The 5466-nt window shown below is 38.9% G+C and overlaps 1 non-coding gene across 1 annotated transcript; it reads left to right on the top strand.

The window, feature by feature from the left end:
- The first annotated feature begins 1658 nt into the window (after positions 1-1658).
- On the top strand, positions 1659-1765 carry LOC121207750 (small nucleolar RNA R71). Its single transcript, XR_005902863.1, has one exon. It is a non-coding gene; the product is annotated as a small nucleolar RNA R71 (small nucleolar RNA).
- The last annotated feature ends 3701 nt before the right edge of the window (positions 1766-5466 follow it).

The following is a 5466-nucleotide window of genomic DNA, read 5'->3' as shown; positions in this document are numbered from 1 at the left end:
CGGTTTGTGTTCTCACCATTCGTCTAGCTCCTCTATCCGTAGTCTTCGTTCTTCATAGACGTCTTTGTTCTCTTCATAATAGTAGCACACTGTCTCTGTTGTCTTGGTTTGAAGAAGTTCCTGCAAGGACGATTGAATATTAGTTTTATCATTGACAGGTTTTATAGCATTAGCTTGAGTCTTAGAGGTTTTGACTGAGTCGCGTGCTTGGAGTATTGTTGCGTCGTCACCTGCACGAAGTGTTAGCTCTCCTATGCCTTCATTAATAATGGTTCTGGCAGTTGCTAAAAATGGTCGTCCTAAAATTGAAGGTACCTCGTTATCCTCATCCATATCTAAGACAACGAAGTCTACTGGGTAAATAAATTTATCAATTTTAACGAGAACATCTTCAATAATACCCTTAGGACATTTAACTATTTTGTCAGCCAATTGTATTCTCATCCTAGTCTATTTGGGTTTACCGAGACCTAGTCGTTTAAACATTTTATACGGCATAACATTTATACTTGCTCCTAGATCAGCTAAAGCATTATTCACAGATAGACTACTAATTAAACAAGGAATTGTAAAACTCCCTGGATCTTTTAATTTGTTAGGTAGCTCATTCTTTAGAAAAGCTGAGCAGACTGCATTGAGTTCCACATGCGATGTAGCGTCTAATTTCCTTTTATTGCTCAGAAGTTCCTTTAAGAATTTTGCTGAGTTGGGCATCTGCGAAAGAACTTCAATAATGGTAAGTTAATATGTAATTTCTTTAAGAGTTTGACAAACTTACCGAATTGTTCTTATATTTTGTCTTTCGTCTTCGCTTTAGGATATGGCACACGAGGTTCATGATTTGTACTTACCTGTTTGGTATCATTATTGTTTACCTCTTCTCATCCTTTGTTCATCACGTTGTCTTGCTGTAATTCTGGCTCAGGTGTAATGAATCATTCCTTATCTTAGGAACTAATTGCATTAAGGTACCTTAAGGTCGTTCGGAGATTAGTTTGGACAACTGGACTATCTGAGTTTCGAGTCCTTGGATCGACGTTTGTTGATTCTTAAGTGCTGTATCGGTATTTTGGAAACAGGTTTCTGACACCGAGATGAATTTAGAAGGCATCTCTTCAAGGTTTGGTTTTTTCTCCTATTGGTAAGGTGGCTATTGAAAACCCTGAGGATTTTGTGGCTTTGGATTTCCTTGACCTCCCCGAGAAAAATTGTGGTGGTTCCTCCAACCTGCATTATAAGTATCACTGTATGGGTTATTTTGAGATCTAAAGTTATTATTACCCATAAAGTTGACTTGTTCCTCTTCGGGTGTGGGATTGAATGATTGATATTCTGTATGCACACCTCATCCGCTTGAGTCACACCTCATTACTGGATGTACCTGCGTAGAACCAAGAAAACTATCAATCTTTTTATTAAGAAGTTCTACCTGATTTGAGAGCATGGTGATTGGATCGATGTTATAGACACCGGTTGTTTTTGTTGGCTTTGTCCTCATAACTTGCCACTGATAGTTATTCAGTGACATCTCCTCTATAAATTCATAAGCATCTTTCGGTGTTTTATTGTTGATGGTTCCACCAGCAGCTGCGTCAATCATTTGTCTTGTCGAGGGATTCACACCATTGTGGAACGTTTGAAATTGCAGCCAAAGTAGTAACCCATGGTGAGGGCACCTTCTCAGTAAGTCCTTGTATCTCTCCCATGCATCATAAAGTGTTTCTAAATCCATTTGTACAAAAGAAGAGATATCATTACATAATTTGGTCGTTTTAGCTGGCGAAAAATATTTTAGTAAAAATTTCTCGATCATTTGTTCCCAATCAGTGATAGACCCTTATGGTAACGAGTTCAACCACTGTTTAGCTTTGTTTCACAGTGAAAAGGGAAATACCCAAAGACAAATGGCATCATCAGAAATGCCATTGATTTTGAATGTATCACAAAATTCAAGAAAGTTTGCTAAGTGCATGTTGGGATTCTCATCCTGTAAACCATCAAACTGAACAAACTGCTGTATCATCTGAATGGTATTAGGTTTTAGTTCAAAATGATTCACAACAATAGCAAGTCTAACTATACTAGACTCAGTTCCTGTTAAAGAAGATTTAGCATAGTCATACATAGTACGTGGAGCAGGATTTAATTAGCTGCAATTATAGGAGGCAGCTGATCGCCTGGATTTTCGGCCATCTCTTCGATTAGGGTTTAAGTATCGTCTTCTCGCTCGTTCTCTGTGTTTTTGATTAGCTGCAATTAGAGCAGGCCTTACTTCTCTTTGATTTCTACGAACTGTGCGATCGATTTCTTCGTCAAAAAGTAGTGGTCCTGATGGGTTTCTTCTAGTCATAAACTATAAGAGAAAAAGTAAATTAATAAATAATAAAATAAAATAAAATTGCAAGAAAAATAAATGGCTAAAGTAATAAAAAATTAGTGTTCCTAGCATTTCAATTCCCCGGCAACGGCGCGAAAAACTTGATCGCGTGATTCGTAACAAGTAATAAATATTGATAATGAAGATCAAACCTAAACTAACTATTATCACGACGAAAAGGCAAGCGCACCTATCGAACAATAGAATAGTAACGGCAAGACTGGGATATCGTACATAATGGAACCAAAAGTACTAGTAATAACTATCTTTTTATTATCTAACCTAGAAATAAAAGGGTTTGTTTATTGAACAAATTATCTAAACTAACTAACTAATTTAATTAAAGCAAAGAACAAATTTGGAAAAAGACTTGAAGAGAAGCAGTTGATAAAGACGACACCCAAGGTGGAATCCACCTAGATTCACTTGTTATCTGACTCTGAACCAGACGATTTATTCACTTGACTTGATCTGTGAGACTCCCTAACCTCTGTTATTATCCCTTTCGAGACTAATAATGTCTAACCCTCAGTTTAATTAATTGAAATCTCTTTCTTAATTAAAACCCCTAGGGAAGCAGTAAATCACTCTAGGACTCCCATATTAGGTTTCACCCTAATCCGGTAAAATCTCGTAACCCTATTTCTAGGCATTCGATCAAATCCCCTTAATTATGCCAAATCTACTCTTAGGCAGGGTCTATTCCTCCTCCACATAAGCACATCAAATCATGAATTAATACCCGAAATATTAACTCAAGCATTATGAACACATAATTAAGAACAAATCAAGTATTTATCATACAGTTCTGATAATAATAACAATATCCATCATAGGTTTATTCCCCTTAGGTATCTAAGGGGTTTAGTTCATAATAAAATAAGAGTACATCTCAAGAGTATGAAAATAACAAAACATAAAGAAAACTCTAAAACCCCTGAAGGAATTCTGAGAGAGATCTTCAGTCTTGGAGTAGCTTCGGCTTTTGAGATGGATCGTCTGGCTTTTTTCAAGTAATTCCTGGCCTGTAGTTCTATATTCCAGAAAAGTTCTGGAAAGAGCGGCCTCTTTCTAGTCACACTTAGGGTGTTTATATAGGTTCTGGATTGGCTTTCTTCCTCCCTAAGTACCCTTTTCCGTGTAAAATACAACTAATTGAAAAATGGACACGACCGTGTGCCATAGCCGTGTGACGTGATTACCAGGCCGTGTTCGATCCGTTGAATTGCACATAGCCGTATGGGCTCAATGGCCAGGCCGTGTGAATCTTAAAACCTTGGTCAACACCCCCGAAGGACATGGGCGTGTAAGATGCCCATGTGGCAAGGCTTAGGCCGTGTCATCTTCTCGATTTGGTCTGTTTTGTCCCTTTTTATCTCGTTTTTGGCTCCTTTAGACTCTTGGTGCTCTCCTGAGTACAAAACATGAAATAACCAGATTAAGAGCACCAAAATCCACAAATCTAGTAATAAACATCCATAAATATGCTAAGTATTCGGGGTATAGATATGTATAATTTGGCGTTTATTAGTCGTGTACCTCAAAATGAATAATGATGTCATAAACAAAATTTTCAGGTTTTTGGTCATGAGCGATAACACGGGCGTGTTTGGGCCGTGTGAGGGACACGGACCAGAGATACGGGCATGTGCTTGGCCGTGTGAAAACTTCTGTTGGTTCAAAACGAAAAATAAATCCAAATAATTCAACATGGGTGGGACACACGGGCGTGTCCTTAAGCACACGGGCGTGTGCTTTGCCTCCACACGGGCGTGTGCTTTGCCTCCACACGGGCGTGTGAGGCATAACTCTAGTAATTTTACTACAATTTTCTATAGTCCTCAGTTTAGTCCTGGATCGCTTTTAATGTATGTTTTGGACGTTGAAGGTCCATAACCGGGACACTATGATTTCATTTAGTCAGTTTTAAAGCAAAATGACATTTTATAACCTGTATTTTCCAAAAGCGTTAAAGTATATGTCTGGTAACGCCTTGTACTTGTCCCGGTCTCTAGAATGGGTAAGGGGTGTTACACCTGCTATACGCAAAGGTGTTTTATTTTGCTGCTCTTGCTGTGAGGAAAGTTGGGGTTGACCGAAACATTGCCTAGTTGGATAGAGTTTGAATTTGGTGGTTGAAGAGATAATGGTGGAGTGATTTTAGGAGGAAAATGTGGGACTTGGAAGTGTAGGGATTCTGTAGCCGAATTTGTAGAGGGATATAAGGAAATGATAATGGGGAGTTGAGGGGAGAGGGAGTGTTGTGCCGAATGGGGATTCTAGTTGCTCATTGAAATTGGCTTTGGAAAGTGGGATATAGGTACTTTTCTGTCTACCTCGTTTTCTTTCAGTTTCTTTGGGGACGAACTGTGCTAGGGGTGTGAGTAATATCCTTTGTTTTTGGCTTATTTCGAGTATCATTTAGGTTCATTTCGGTTGTTGGCTCTTTATATACCCTTATCTAATCAATTCGCATCTCTCCTCTACTTTCCCAAACCTTGGCCGACTATTTTTGAAGTGATTTCGTGTTGTATTTTTTCTTCTGGCCTTGCTCTTCTTCCTCTACCCCTTTTGGTCAATTGCTGCCGAATAATGCTTTTTTCCCTCTCTCTCTTGTTTTCGATTTTGAGCAATCTTACTTGCTTCTCTGCCGACTTCCCTTCTCCATTTTTCCTCTCTCCCTCCAACAAGCGTGCGTTGGTTGAATGTCGTGTGGTAAGTCCCTGTTTTGCTCTAGCCCTTTCGGCTTTTCTCTCTTTTCTTCTCTTATTGCTGATTCTCATCTCCTCTATTCTTGGTGGTGCTCCTTTCGGTTCTTAGAACTTTTCGAGGAGTGAAGGGGTTTACAAGTGTTACTGAGGCATTCGAAACCTTTCTCTCATCACTCAATCGAAGGTAACTCTATTCTTATCATCGTGTTCAACCTGATTTTTTGGGTTCTGTGATTCTGTAAGCTAACCTATGTTTATTTAAGCCATGTGTATGAACAATCACGACTAATAAAGTCCACTTGTAACATAGATATCCGTCAAGGAGTTTGTGATCAGCCTTCGTCAGCGGTTTAAGCCGGCTAAATAACACTCGTTCAA

Source organism: Gossypium hirsutum, chromosome A01 (assembly GCF_007990345.1).
Source record: "Gossypium hirsutum isolate 1008001.06 chromosome A01, Gossypium_hirsutum_v2.1, whole genome shotgun sequence".
In the NCBI taxonomy this organism is placed as follows: Eukaryota; Viridiplantae; Streptophyta; class Magnoliopsida; order Malvales; family Malvaceae; genus Gossypium; species Gossypium hirsutum.
This window is presented reverse-complemented; position numbering and strand designations above follow the sequence as displayed.